Source organism: Gasterosteus aculeatus, chromosome 2 (genome assembly GCF_964276395.1).
Source record: "Gasterosteus aculeatus chromosome 2, fGasAcu3.hap1.1, whole genome shotgun sequence".
Lineage (NCBI taxonomy): Eukaryota > Metazoa > Chordata > Actinopteri > Perciformes > Gasterosteidae > Gasterosteus > Gasterosteus aculeatus.
The window spans coordinates 23,540,405-23,550,502 of NC_135689.1; the positions used below are offsets into that span (position 1 = coordinate 23,540,405).

Genomic DNA, 10,098 nt, shown 5'->3' on the forward strand with positions numbered 1-10,098 from the left:
TAGAGGACATACAGTTGCTTACGGCCATACCTCTCTGGCTCCGCCTGATCTCGTCTGATCTCAGAAGCTAAGCAGAGTAGGGCCTGGTTAGTACTTGGATGGAAGACCGCCTGGGAATCCCAGGTGCCGTAAGCTTTTTCATTTCTCTCTCTGGAAGAAATTGAGAAGGCATTAGAAAGTGAATCCTTTTTCATTATCAAAACTCCAAAACCTTTGACACATTTTAAAAGATTAGGAAGAGGACATACAGTTGCTTACGGCCATACCTCTCTGGCTCCGCCTGATCTCGTCTGATCTCAGAAGCTAAGCAGAGTAGGGCCTGGTTAGTACTTGGATGGAAGACCGCCTGGGAATCCCAGGTGCCGTAAGCTTTTTCATTTCTCTCTCTGGAAGAAATCGAGAAGGCATTAGAAAGTGACTCCTTTTTCATTATCAAAACTCCAAAACCTTTGACACATTTTAAAAGATTAGGAAGAGGACATACAGTTGCTTACGGCCATACCTCTCTGGCTCCGCCTGATCTCGTCTGATCTCAGAAGCTAAGCAGAGTAGGGCCTGGTTAGTACTTGGATGGAAGACTGCCTGGGAATCCCAGGTGCCGTAAGCTTTTTCATTTCTCTCTCTGGAAGAAATCGAGAAGGCATTAGAAAGTGACTCCTTTTTCATTATCAAAACTCCAAAACCTTTGACACATTTTAAAAGATTAGGAAGAGGACATACAGTTGCTTACGGCCATACCTCTCTGGCTCCGCCTGATCTCGTCTGATCTCAGAAGCTAAGCAGAGTAGGGCCTGGTTAGTACTTGGATGGAAGACCGCCTGGGAATCCCAGGTGCCGTAAGCTTTTTCAATTCTATCTGTAAAAGACACAGAGAAGGCCTTAGAAAGTGACTCCATTTAATTGTCAAAACTACAAAACCTTTGACACATTTTAAAAGATTAGGTAGAGGACATACAGTTGCTTACGGCCATACCTCTCTGGCTCCGCCTGATCTCGTCTGATCTCAGAAGCTAAGCAGAGTAGGGCCTGGTTAGTACTTGGATGGAAGACCGCCTGGGAATCCCAGGTGCCGTAAGCTTTTTCATTTCTATCTGTAAAAGACACAGAGAAGGCCTTAGAAAGTGACTCCATTTCATTGTCAAAACTACAAAACCTTTGACACGTTTTAAAAGATTAGGAAGAGGACATACAGTTGCTTACGGCCATACCTCTCTGGCTCCGCCTGATCTCGTCTGATCTCAGAAGCTAAGCAGAGTAGGGCCTGGTTAGTACTTGGATGGAAGACGGCCTGGGAATCCCAGGTGCCGTAAGCTTTTTCAATTCTATCTGTAAAAGACACAGAGAAGGCCTTAGAAAGTGACTCCATTTAATTGTCAAAACTACAAAACCTTTGACACATTTTAAAAGATTAGGTAGAAAACATACAGTTGCTTACGGCCATACCTCTCTGGCTCCGCCTGATCTCGTCTGATCTCAGAAGCTAAGCAGAGTAGGGCCTGGTTAGTACTTGGATGGAAGACCGCCTGGGAATCCCAGGTGCCGTAAGCTTTTTCATTTCTCTCTCTGGAAGAAATTGAGAAGGCATTAGAAAGTGAATCCTTTTTCATTATCAAAACTCCAAAACCTTTGACACATTTTAAAAGATTAGGAAGAGGACATACAGTTGCTTACGGCCATACCTCTCTGGCTCCGCCTGATCTCGTCTGATCTCAGAAGCTAAGCAGAGTAGGGCCTGGTTAGTACTTGGATGGAAGACCGCCTGGGAATCCCAGGTGCCGTAAGCTTTTTCATTTCTCTCTCTGGAAGAAATCGAGAAGGCATTAGAAAGTGACTCCTTTTTCATTATCAAAACTCCAAAACCTTTGACACATTTTAAAAGATTAGGAAGAGGACATACAGTTGCTTACGGCCATACCTCTCTGGCTCCGCCTGATCTCGTCTGATCTCAGAAGCTAAGCAGAGTAGGGCCTGGTTAGTACTTGGATGGAAGACCGCCTGGGAATCCCAGGTGCCGTAAGCTTTTTCAATTCTATCTGTAAAAGACACAGAGAAGGCCTTAGAAAGTGACTCCATTTAATTGTCAAAACTACAAAACCTTTGACACATTTTAAAAGATTAGGTAGAGGACATACAGTTGCTTACGGCCATACCTCTCTGGCTCCGCCTGATCTCGTCTGATCTCAGAAGCTAAGCAGAGTAGGGCCTGGTTAGTACTTGGATGGAAGACCGCCTGGGAATCCCAGGTGCCGTAAGCTTTTTCATTTCTCTCTCTGGAAGAAATTGAGAAGGCATTAGAAAGTGAATCCTTTTTCATTATCAAAACTCCAAAACCTTTGACACATTTTAAAATATTAGGAAGAGGAAATACAGTTGCTTACGGCCATACCTCTCTGGCTCCGTCTGATCTCAGAAGCTAAGCAGAGTAGGGCCTGGTTAGTACTTGGATGGAAGACCGCCTGGGAATCCCAGGTGCCGTAAGCTTTTTCATTTCTCTCTCTGGAAGAAATCGAGAAGGCATTAGAAAGTGACTCCTTTTTCATTATCAAAACTCCAAAACCTTTGACACATTTTAAAAGATTAGGAAGAGGACATACAGTTGCTTACGGCCATACCTCTCTGGCTCTGCCTGATCTCGTCTGATCTCAGAAGCTAAGCAGAGTAGGGCCTGGTTAGTACTTGGATGGAAGACCGCCTGGGAATCCCAGGTGCCGTAAGCTTTTTCATTTCTCTCTCTGGAAGAAATTGAGAAGGCATTAGAAAGTGAATCCTTTTTCATTATCAAAACTCCAAAACCTTTGACACATTTTAAAATATTAGGAAGAGGACATACAGTTGCTTACGGCCATACCTCTCTGGCTCCGCCTGATCTCGTCTGATCTCAGAAGCTAAGCAGAGTAGGGCCTGGTTAGTACTTGGATGGAAGACCGCCTGGGAATCCCAGGTGCCGTAAGCTTTTTCATTTCTCTCTCTGGAAGAAATCGAGAAGGCATTAGAAAGTGACTCCTTTTTCATTATCAAAACTCCAAAACCTTTGACACATTTTAAAAGATTAGGAAGAGGACATACAGTTGCTTACGGCCATACCTCTCTGGCTCCGCCTGATCTCGTCTGATCTCAGAAGCTAAGCAGAGTAGGGCCTGGTTAGTACTTGGATGGAAGACCGCCTGGGAATCCCAGGTGCCGTAAGCTTTTTCATTTCTCTCTCTGGAAGAAATCGAGAAGGCATTAGAAAGTGACTCCTTTTTCATTATCAAAACTCCAAAACCTTTGACACATTTTAAAAGATTAGGAAGAGGACATACAGTTGCTTACGGCCATACCTCTCTGGCTCCGCCTGATCTCGTCTGATCTCAGAAGCTAAGCAGAGTAGGGCCTGGTTAGTACATGGATGGAAGACCGCCTGGGAATCCCAGGTGCCGTAAGCTTTTTCAATTCTATTTGTAAAAGACACAGAGAAGGCCTTAGAAAGTGAATCCTTTTTCATTATCAAAACTCCAAAACCTTTGACACATTTTAAAATATTAGGAAGAGGACATACAGTTGCTTACGGCCATACCTCTCTGGCTCCGCCTGATCTTGTCTGATCTCAGAAGCTAAGCAGAGTAGGGCCTGGTTAGTACTTGGATGGAAGACCGCCTGGGAATCCCAGGTGCCGTAAGCTTTTTCATTTCTCTCTCTGGAAGAAATTGAGAAGGCATTAGAAAGTGACTCCTTTTTCATTGTCAAAACTCCAAAACCTTTGACACATTTTAAAAGATTAGGAAGAGGACATACAGTTGCTTACGGCCATACCTCTCTGGCTCCGCCTGATCTCGTCTGATCTCAGAAGCTAAGCAGAGTAGGGCCTGGTTAGTACTTGGATGGAAGACCGCCTGGGAATCCCAGGTGCCGTAAGCTTTTTCATTTCTATCTGTAAAAGACACAGAGAAGGCCTTAGAAAGTGACTCCATTTCATTGTCAAAACTACAAAACCTTTGACAAGTTTTAAAAGATTAGGAAGAGGACATACAGTTGCTTACGGCCATACCTCTCTGGCTCCGCCTGATCTCGTCTGATCTCAGAAGCTAAGCAGAGTAGGGCCTGGTTAGTACTTGGATGGAAGACCGCCTGGGAATCCCAGGTGCCGTAAGCTTTTTCAATTCTATCTGTAAAAGACACAGAGAAGGCCTTAGAAAGTGACTCCATTTAATTGTCAAAACTACAAAACCTTTGACACATTTTAAAAGATTAGGTAGAGGACATACAGTTGCTTACGGCCATACCTCTCTGGCTCCGCCTGATCTCGTCTGATCTCAGAAGCTAAGCAGAATAGGGCCTGGTTAGTACTTGGATGGAAGACCGCCTGGGAATCCCAGGTGCCGTAAGCTTTTTCATTTCTCTCTCTGGAAGAAATTGAGAAGGCATTAGAAAGTGAATCCTTTTTCATTATCAAAACTCCAAAACCTTTGACACATTTTAAAAGATTAGGAAGAGGACATACAGTTGCTTACGGCCATACCTCTCTGGCTCCGCCTGATCTCGTCTGATCTCAGAAGCTAAGCAGAGTAGGGCCTGGTTAGTACTTGGATGGAAGACCGCCTGGGAATCCCAGGTGCCGTAAGCTTTTTCATTTCTCTCTCTGGAAGAAATCGAGAAGGCATTAGAAAGTGACTCCTTTTTCATTATCAAAACTCCAAAACCTTTGACACATTTTAAAAGATTAGGAAGAGGACATACAGTTGCTTACGGCCATACCTCTCTGGCTCCGCCTGATCTCGTCTGATCTCAGAAGCTAAGCAGAGTAGGGCCTGGTTAGTACTTGGATGGAAGACCGCCTGGGAATCCCAGGTGCCGTAAGCTTTTTCATTTCTCTCTCTGGAAGAAATCGAGAAGGCATTAGAAAGTGACTCCTTTTTCATTATCAAAACTCCAAAACCTTTGACACATTTTAAAAGATTAGGAAGAGGACATACAGTTGCTTACGGCCATACCTCTCTTGCTCCGCCTGATCTCGTCTGATCTCAGAAGCTAAGCAGAGTAGGGCCTGGTTATTACATGGATGGAAGACCGCCTGGGAATCCCAGGTGCCGTAAGCTTTTTCAATTCTATTTGTAAAAGACACAGAGAAGGCCTTAGAAAGTGAATCCTTTTTCATTATCAAAACTCCAAAACCTTTGACACATTTTAAAATATTAGGAAGAGGACATACAGTTGCTTACGGCCATACCTCTCTGGCTCCGCCTGATCTCGTCTGATCTCAGAAGCTAAGCAGAGTAGGGCCTGGTTAGTACTTGGATGGAAGACCGCCTGGGAATCCCAGGTGCCGTAAGCTTTTTCATTTCTCTCTCTGGAAGAAATCGAGAAGGCATTAGAAAGTGACTCCTTTTTCATTATCAAAACTCCAAAACCTTTGACACATTTTAAAAGATTAGGAAGAGGACATACAGTTGCTTACGGCCATACCTCTCTGGCTCCGCCTGATCTCGTCTGATCTCAGAAGCTAAGCAGAGTAGGGCCTGGTTAGTACTTGGATGGAAGACCGCCTGGGAATCCCAGGTGCCGTAAGCTTTTTCATTTCTATCTGTAAAAGACACAGAGAAGGCCTTAGAAAGTGACTCCATTTCATTGTCAAAACTACAAAACCTTTGACAAGTTTTAAAAGATTAGGAAGAGGACATACAGTTGCTTACGGCCATACCTCTCTGGCTCCGCCTGATCTCGTCTGATCTCAGAAGCTAAGCAGAGTAGGGCCTGGTTAGTACTTGGATGGAAGACCGCCTGGGAATCCCAGGTGCCGTAAGCTTTTTCATTTCTCTCTCTGGAAGAAATTGAGAAGGCATTAGAAAGTGAATCCTTTTTCATTATCAAAACTCCAAAACCTTTGACACATTTTAAAAGATTAGGAAGAGGACATACATTTGCTTACGGCCATACCTCTCTGGCTCCGCCTGATCTCGTCTGATCTCAGAAGCTAAGCAGAGTAGGGCCTGGTTAGTACTTGGATGGAAGACCGCCTGGGAATCCCAGGTGCCGTAAGCTTTTTCAATTCTATCTGTAAAAGACACAGAGAAGGCCTTAGAAAGTGACTCCATTTAATTGTCAAAACTACAAAACCTTTGACACATTTTAAAAGATTAGGTAGAGGACATACAGTTGCTTACGGCCATACCTCTCTGGCTCCGCCTGATCTCGTCTGATCTCAGAAGCTAAGCAGAGTAGGGCCTGGTTAGTACTTGGATGGAAGACCGCCTGGGAATCCCAGGTGCCGTAAGCTTTTTCATTTCTCTCTCTGGAAGAAATCGAGAAGGCATTAGAAAGTGACTCCTTTTTCATTATCAAAACTCCAAAACCTTTGACACATTTTAAAAGATTAGGAAGAGGACATACAGTTGCTTACGGCCATACCTCTCTGGCTCCGCCTGATCTCGTCTGATCTCAGAAGCTAAGCAGAGTAGGGCCTGGTTAGTACTTGGATGGAAGACCGCCTGGGAATCCCAGGTGCCGTAAGCTTTTTCATTTCTCTCTCTGGAAGAAATCGAGAAGGCATTAGAAAGTGACTCCTTTTTCATTATCAAAACTCCAAAACCTTTGACACATTTTAAAAGATTAGGTAGAGGACATACAGTTGCTTACGGCCATACCTCTCTGGCTCCGCCTGATCTCGTCTGATCTCAGAAGCTAAGCAGAGTAGGGCCTGGTTAGTACTTGGATGGAAGACCGCCTGGGAATCCCAGGTGCCGTAAGCTTTTTCATTTCTCTCTCTGGAAGAAATCGAGAAGGCATTAGAAAGTGACTCCTTTTTCATTATCAAAACTCCAAAACCTTTGACACATTTTAAAAGATTAGGAAGAGGACATACAGTTGCTTACGGCCATACCTCTCTGGCTCCGCCTGATCTCGTCTGATCTCAGAAGCTAAGCAGAGTAGGGCCTGGTTAGTACTTGGATGGAAGACCGCCTGGGAATCCCAGGTGCCGTAAGCTTTTTCATTTCTCTCTCTGGAAGAAATCGAGAAGGCATTAGAAAGTGACTCCTTTTTCATTATCAAAACTCCAAAACCTTTGACACATTTTAAAAGATTAGGAAGAGGACATACAGTTGCTTACGGCCATACCTCTCTGGCTCCGCCTGATCTCGTCTGATCTCAGAAGCTAAGCAGAGTAGGGCCTGGTTAGTACTTGGATGGAAGACCGCCTGGGAATCCCAGGTGCCGTAAGCTTTTTCATTTCTCTCTCTGGAAGAAATTGAGAAGGCATTAGAAAGTGAATCCTTTTTCATTATCAAAACTCCAAAACCTTTGACACATTTTAAAAGATTAGGAAGAGGACATACAGTTGCTTACGGCCATACCTCTCTGGCTCCGCCTGATCTCGTCTGATCTCAGAAGCTAAGCAGAGTAGGGCCTGGTTAGTACTTGGATGGAAGACCGCCTGGGAATCCCAGGTGCCGTAAGCTTTTTCAATTCTATCTGTAAAAGACACAGAGAAGGCCTTAGAAAGTGACTCCATTTAATTGTCAAAACTACAAAACCTTTGACACATTTTAAAAGATTAGGTAGAGGACATACAGTTGCTTACGGCCATACCTCTCTGGCTCCGCCTGATCTCGTCTGATCTCAGAAGCTAAGCAGAGTAGGGCCTGGTTAGTACTTGGATGGAAGACCGCCTGGGAATCCCAGGTGCCGTAAGCTTTTTCATTTCTCTCTCTGGAAGAAATTGAGAAGGCATTAGAAAGTGAATCCTTTTTCATTATCAAAACTCCAAAACCTTTGACACATTTTAAAAGATTAGGAAGAGGACATACAGTTGCTTACGGCCATACCTCTCTGGCTCCGCCTGATCTCGTCTGATCTCAGAAGCTAAGCAGAGTAGGGCCTGGTTAGTACTTGGATGGAAGACCGCCTGGGAATCCCAGGTGCCGTAAGCTTTTTCATTTCTCTCTCTGGAAGAAATCGAGAAGGCATTAGAAAGTGACTCCTTTTTCATTATCAAAACTCCAAAACCTTTGACACATTTTAAAAGATTAGGAAGAGGACATACAGTTGCTTACGGCCATACCTCTCTGGCTCCGCCTGATCTCGTCTGATCTCAGAAGCTAAGCAGAGTAGGGCCTGGTTAGTACTTGGATGGAAGACCGCCTGGGAATCCCAGGTGCCGTAAGCTTTTTCATTTCTCTCTCTGGAAGAAATCGAGAAGGCATTAGAAAGTGACTCCTTTTTCATTATCAAAACTCCAAAACCTTTGACACATTTTAAAAGATTAGGAAGAGGACATACAGTTGCTTACGGCCATACCTCTCTGGCTCCGCCTGATCTCGTCTGATCTCAGAAGCTAAGCAGAGTAGGGCCTGGTTAGTACTTGGATGGAAGACCGCCTGGGAATCCCAGGTGCCGTAAGCTTTTTCAATTCTATTTGTAAAAGACACAGAGAAGGCCTTAGAAAGTGAATCCTTTTTCATTATCAAAACTCCAAAACCTTTGACACATTTTAAAATATTAGGAAGAGGACATACAGTTGCTTACGGCCATACCTCTCTGGCTCCGCCTGATCTCGTCTGATCTCAGAAGCTAAGCAGAGTAGGGCCTGGTTAGTACTTGGATGGAAGACCGCCTGGGAATCCCAGGTGCCGTAAGCTTTTTCATTTCTCTCTCTGGAAGAAATCGAGAAGGCATTAGAAAGTGACTCCTTTTTCATTATCAAAACTCCAAAACCTTTGACACATTTTAAAAGATTAGGAAGAGGACATACAGTTGCTTACGGCCATACCTCTCTGGCTCCGCCTGATCTCGTCTGATCTCAGAAGCTAAGCAGAGTAGGGCCTGGTTAGTACTTGGATGGAAGACCGCCTGGGAATCCCAGGTGCCGTAAGCTTTTTCATTTCTATCTGTAAAAGACACAGAGAAGGCCTTAGAAAGTGACTCCATTTCATTGTCAAAACTACAAAACCTTTGACAAGTTTTAAAAGATTAGGAAGAGGACATACAGTTGCTTACGGCCATACCTCTCTGGCTCCGCCTGATCTCGTCTGATCTCAGAAGCTAAGCAGAGTAGGGCCTGGTTAGTACTTGGATGGAAGACCGCCTGGGAATCCCAGGTGCCGTAAGCTTTTTCATTTCTCTCTCTGGAAGAAATCGAGAAGGCATTAGAAAGTGACTCCTTTTTCATTATCAAAACTCCAAAACCTTTGACACATTTTAAAAGATTAGGAAGAGGACATACAGTTGCTTACGGCCATACCTCTCTGGCTCCGCCTGATCTCGTCTGATCTCAGAAGCTAAGCAGAGTAGGGCCTGGTTAGTACTTGGATGGAAGACCGCCTGGGAATCCCAGGTGCCGTAAGCTTTTTCATTTCTCTCTCTGGAAGAAATCGAGAAGGCATTAGAAAGTGACTCCTTTTTCATTATCAAAACTCCAAAACCTTTGACACATTTTAAAAGATTAGGAAGAGGACATACAGTTGCTTACGGCCATACCTCTCTGGCTCCGCCTGATCTCGTCTGATCTCAGAAGCTAAGCAGAGTAGGGCCTGGTTAGTACTTGGATGGAAGACCGCCTGGGAATCCCAGGTGCCGTAAGCTTTTTCATTTCTATCTGTAAAAGACACAGAGAAGGCCTTAGAAAGTGACTCCATTTCATTGTCAAAACTACAAAACCTTTGACACATTTTAAAAGATTAGGTAGAGGACATACAGTTGCTTACGGCCATACCTCTCTGGCTCCGCCTGATCTCGTCTGATCTCAGAAGCTAAGCAGAGTAGGGCCTGGTTAGTACTTGGATGGAAGACCGCCTGGGAATCCCAGGTGCCGTAAGCTTTTTCATTTCTCTCTCTGGAAGAAATTGAGAAGGCATTAGAAAGTGAATCCTTTTTCATTATCAAAACTCCAAAACCTTTGACACATTTTAAAAGATTAGGAAGAGGACATACAGTTGCTTACGGCCATACCTCTCTGGCTCTGCCTGATCTCGTCTGATCTCAGAAGCTAAGCAGAGTAGGGCCTGGTTAGTACTTGGATGGAAGACCGCCTGGGAATCCCAGGTGCCGTAAGCTTTTTCATTTCTCTCTCTGGAAGAAATCGAGAAGGCATTAGAAAGTGACTCCTTTTTCATTATCAAAACTCCA

The 10,098-nt window shown here is 44.4% G+C and overlaps 42 non-coding genes and 1 pseudogene across 42 annotated transcripts; all 43 read left to right on the top strand.

Moving 5' to 3' along the window:
- Positions 1–16: 16 nt before the first annotated feature.
- Positions 17–135, top strand: LOC144404041 (5S ribosomal RNA). Its single transcript, XR_013465981.1, has one exon. It is a non-coding gene; the product is annotated as a 5S ribosomal RNA (ribosomal RNA).
- A 117-nt stretch (positions 136–252) lies between these two features.
- On the top strand, positions 253–371 carry LOC144404042 (5S ribosomal RNA). The gene has a single exon (XR_013465982.1). It is a non-coding gene; the product is annotated as a 5S ribosomal RNA (ribosomal RNA).
- A 117-nt stretch (positions 372–488) lies between these two features.
- LOC144398186 (5S ribosomal RNA) lies at positions 489–607 on the top strand. Its single transcript, XR_013460333.1, has one exon. It is a non-coding gene; the product is annotated as a 5S ribosomal RNA (ribosomal RNA).
- A 117-nt stretch (positions 608–724) lies between these two features.
- LOC144404043 (5S ribosomal RNA) lies at positions 725–843 on the top strand. The gene has a single exon (XR_013465983.1). It is a non-coding gene; the product is annotated as a 5S ribosomal RNA (ribosomal RNA).
- A 116-nt stretch (positions 844–959) lies between these two features.
- LOC144404045 (5S ribosomal RNA) lies at positions 960–1,078 on the top strand. The gene has a single exon (XR_013465985.1). It is a non-coding gene; the product is annotated as a 5S ribosomal RNA (ribosomal RNA).
- Positions 1,079–1,194: 116 nt separating this feature from the next.
- On the top strand, positions 1,195–1,313 carry LOC144399142 (5S ribosomal RNA). Its single transcript, XR_013461287.1, has one exon. It is a non-coding gene; the product is annotated as a 5S ribosomal RNA (ribosomal RNA).
- A 116-nt stretch (positions 1,314–1,429) lies between these two features.
- LOC144404046 (5S ribosomal RNA) lies at positions 1,430–1,548 on the top strand. The gene has a single exon (XR_013465986.1). It is a non-coding gene; the product is annotated as a 5S ribosomal RNA (ribosomal RNA).
- A 117-nt stretch (positions 1,549–1,665) lies between these two features.
- LOC144404047 (5S ribosomal RNA) lies at positions 1,666–1,784 on the top strand. The gene has a single exon (XR_013465987.1). It is a non-coding gene; the product is annotated as a 5S ribosomal RNA (ribosomal RNA).
- Positions 1,785–1,901: 117 nt separating this feature from the next.
- On the top strand, positions 1,902–2,020 carry LOC144404048 (5S ribosomal RNA). Its single transcript, XR_013465988.1, has one exon. It is a non-coding gene; the product is annotated as a 5S ribosomal RNA (ribosomal RNA).
- A 116-nt stretch (positions 2,021–2,136) lies between these two features.
- On the top strand, positions 2,137–2,255 carry LOC144404049 (5S ribosomal RNA). Its single transcript, XR_013465989.1, has one exon. It is a non-coding gene; the product is annotated as a 5S ribosomal RNA (ribosomal RNA).
- A 117-nt stretch (positions 2,256–2,372) lies between these two features.
- On the top strand, positions 2,373–2,481 carry LOC144399869 (5S ribosomal RNA; annotated as a pseudogene).
- Positions 2,482–2,598: 117 nt separating this feature from the next.
- Positions 2,599–2,717, top strand: LOC144397428 (5S ribosomal RNA). Its single transcript, XR_013459574.1, has one exon. It is a non-coding gene; the product is annotated as a 5S ribosomal RNA (ribosomal RNA).
- A 117-nt stretch (positions 2,718–2,834) lies between these two features.
- On the top strand, positions 2,835–2,953 carry LOC144404050 (5S ribosomal RNA). The gene has a single exon (XR_013465990.1). It is a non-coding gene; the product is annotated as a 5S ribosomal RNA (ribosomal RNA).
- Positions 2,954–3,070: 117 nt separating this feature from the next.
- Positions 3,071–3,189, top strand: LOC144404051 (5S ribosomal RNA). Its single transcript, XR_013465991.1, has one exon. It is a non-coding gene; the product is annotated as a 5S ribosomal RNA (ribosomal RNA).
- A 117-nt stretch (positions 3,190–3,306) lies between these two features.
- LOC144398458 (5S ribosomal RNA) lies at positions 3,307–3,425 on the top strand. The gene has a single exon (XR_013460605.1). It is a non-coding gene; the product is annotated as a 5S ribosomal RNA (ribosomal RNA).
- Positions 3,426–3,542: 117 nt separating this feature from the next.
- Positions 3,543–3,661, top strand: LOC144398524 (5S ribosomal RNA). Its single transcript, XR_013460671.1, has one exon. It is a non-coding gene; the product is annotated as a 5S ribosomal RNA (ribosomal RNA).
- Positions 3,662–3,778: 117 nt separating this feature from the next.
- LOC144404052 (5S ribosomal RNA) lies at positions 3,779–3,897 on the top strand. Its single transcript, XR_013465992.1, has one exon. It is a non-coding gene; the product is annotated as a 5S ribosomal RNA (ribosomal RNA).
- Positions 3,898–4,013: 116 nt separating this feature from the next.
- On the top strand, positions 4,014–4,132 carry LOC144404053 (5S ribosomal RNA). Its single transcript, XR_013465993.1, has one exon. It is a non-coding gene; the product is annotated as a 5S ribosomal RNA (ribosomal RNA).
- Positions 4,133–4,248: 116 nt separating this feature from the next.
- On the top strand, positions 4,249–4,367 carry LOC144398527 (5S ribosomal RNA). Its single transcript, XR_013460674.1, has one exon. It is a non-coding gene; the product is annotated as a 5S ribosomal RNA (ribosomal RNA).
- A 117-nt stretch (positions 4,368–4,484) lies between these two features.
- LOC144404054 (5S ribosomal RNA) lies at positions 4,485–4,603 on the top strand. The gene has a single exon (XR_013465994.1). It is a non-coding gene; the product is annotated as a 5S ribosomal RNA (ribosomal RNA).
- Positions 4,604–4,720: 117 nt separating this feature from the next.
- LOC144404056 (5S ribosomal RNA) lies at positions 4,721–4,839 on the top strand. The gene has a single exon (XR_013465996.1). It is a non-coding gene; the product is annotated as a 5S ribosomal RNA (ribosomal RNA).
- Positions 4,840–4,956: 117 nt separating this feature from the next.
- Positions 4,957–5,075, top strand: LOC144399766 (5S ribosomal RNA). Its single transcript, XR_013461912.1, has one exon. It is a non-coding gene; the product is annotated as a 5S ribosomal RNA (ribosomal RNA).
- Positions 5,076–5,192: 117 nt separating this feature from the next.
- LOC144404057 (5S ribosomal RNA) lies at positions 5,193–5,311 on the top strand. The gene has a single exon (XR_013465997.1). It is a non-coding gene; the product is annotated as a 5S ribosomal RNA (ribosomal RNA).
- A 117-nt stretch (positions 5,312–5,428) lies between these two features.
- LOC144404058 (5S ribosomal RNA) lies at positions 5,429–5,547 on the top strand. The gene has a single exon (XR_013465998.1). It is a non-coding gene; the product is annotated as a 5S ribosomal RNA (ribosomal RNA).
- A 116-nt stretch (positions 5,548–5,663) lies between these two features.
- On the top strand, positions 5,664–5,782 carry LOC144404059 (5S ribosomal RNA). The gene has a single exon (XR_013465999.1). It is a non-coding gene; the product is annotated as a 5S ribosomal RNA (ribosomal RNA).
- Positions 5,783–5,899: 117 nt separating this feature from the next.
- On the top strand, positions 5,900–6,018 carry LOC144404060 (5S ribosomal RNA). The gene has a single exon (XR_013466000.1). It is a non-coding gene; the product is annotated as a 5S ribosomal RNA (ribosomal RNA).
- A 116-nt stretch (positions 6,019–6,134) lies between these two features.
- Positions 6,135–6,253, top strand: LOC144404061 (5S ribosomal RNA). The gene has a single exon (XR_013466001.1). It is a non-coding gene; the product is annotated as a 5S ribosomal RNA (ribosomal RNA).
- A 117-nt stretch (positions 6,254–6,370) lies between these two features.
- On the top strand, positions 6,371–6,489 carry LOC144404062 (5S ribosomal RNA). Its single transcript, XR_013466002.1, has one exon. It is a non-coding gene; the product is annotated as a 5S ribosomal RNA (ribosomal RNA).
- A 117-nt stretch (positions 6,490–6,606) lies between these two features.
- On the top strand, positions 6,607–6,725 carry LOC144404063 (5S ribosomal RNA). The gene has a single exon (XR_013466003.1). It is a non-coding gene; the product is annotated as a 5S ribosomal RNA (ribosomal RNA).
- Positions 6,726–6,842: 117 nt separating this feature from the next.
- On the top strand, positions 6,843–6,961 carry LOC144404064 (5S ribosomal RNA). The gene has a single exon (XR_013466004.1). It is a non-coding gene; the product is annotated as a 5S ribosomal RNA (ribosomal RNA).
- Positions 6,962–7,078: 117 nt separating this feature from the next.
- Positions 7,079–7,197, top strand: LOC144404065 (5S ribosomal RNA). The gene has a single exon (XR_013466005.1). It is a non-coding gene; the product is annotated as a 5S ribosomal RNA (ribosomal RNA).
- Positions 7,198–7,314: 117 nt separating this feature from the next.
- Positions 7,315–7,433, top strand: LOC144404067 (5S ribosomal RNA). The gene has a single exon (XR_013466007.1). It is a non-coding gene; the product is annotated as a 5S ribosomal RNA (ribosomal RNA).
- A 116-nt stretch (positions 7,434–7,549) lies between these two features.
- Positions 7,550–7,668, top strand: LOC144404068 (5S ribosomal RNA). Its single transcript, XR_013466008.1, has one exon. It is a non-coding gene; the product is annotated as a 5S ribosomal RNA (ribosomal RNA).
- Positions 7,669–7,785: 117 nt separating this feature from the next.
- LOC144404069 (5S ribosomal RNA) lies at positions 7,786–7,904 on the top strand. Its single transcript, XR_013466009.1, has one exon. It is a non-coding gene; the product is annotated as a 5S ribosomal RNA (ribosomal RNA).
- A 117-nt stretch (positions 7,905–8,021) lies between these two features.
- On the top strand, positions 8,022–8,140 carry LOC144404070 (5S ribosomal RNA). Its single transcript, XR_013466010.1, has one exon. It is a non-coding gene; the product is annotated as a 5S ribosomal RNA (ribosomal RNA).
- Positions 8,141–8,257: 117 nt separating this feature from the next.
- LOC144404071 (5S ribosomal RNA) lies at positions 8,258–8,376 on the top strand. The gene has a single exon (XR_013466011.1). It is a non-coding gene; the product is annotated as a 5S ribosomal RNA (ribosomal RNA).
- Positions 8,377–8,493: 117 nt separating this feature from the next.
- On the top strand, positions 8,494–8,612 carry LOC144404072 (5S ribosomal RNA). The gene has a single exon (XR_013466012.1). It is a non-coding gene; the product is annotated as a 5S ribosomal RNA (ribosomal RNA).
- A 117-nt stretch (positions 8,613–8,729) lies between these two features.
- On the top strand, positions 8,730–8,848 carry LOC144404073 (5S ribosomal RNA). Its single transcript, XR_013466013.1, has one exon. It is a non-coding gene; the product is annotated as a 5S ribosomal RNA (ribosomal RNA).
- Positions 8,849–8,964: 116 nt separating this feature from the next.
- Positions 8,965–9,083, top strand: LOC144404074 (5S ribosomal RNA). Its single transcript, XR_013466014.1, has one exon. It is a non-coding gene; the product is annotated as a 5S ribosomal RNA (ribosomal RNA).
- Positions 9,084–9,200: 117 nt separating this feature from the next.
- LOC144404075 (5S ribosomal RNA) lies at positions 9,201–9,319 on the top strand. The gene has a single exon (XR_013466015.1). It is a non-coding gene; the product is annotated as a 5S ribosomal RNA (ribosomal RNA).
- Positions 9,320–9,436: 117 nt separating this feature from the next.
- LOC144404076 (5S ribosomal RNA) lies at positions 9,437–9,555 on the top strand. The gene has a single exon (XR_013466016.1). It is a non-coding gene; the product is annotated as a 5S ribosomal RNA (ribosomal RNA).
- Positions 9,556–9,671: 116 nt separating this feature from the next.
- On the top strand, positions 9,672–9,790 carry LOC144404078 (5S ribosomal RNA). The gene has a single exon (XR_013466018.1). It is a non-coding gene; the product is annotated as a 5S ribosomal RNA (ribosomal RNA).
- A 117-nt stretch (positions 9,791–9,907) lies between these two features.
- LOC144397429 (5S ribosomal RNA) lies at positions 9,908–10,026 on the top strand. Its single transcript, XR_013459575.1, has one exon. It is a non-coding gene; the product is annotated as a 5S ribosomal RNA (ribosomal RNA).
- Positions 10,027–10,098: the final 72 nt, after the last annotated feature.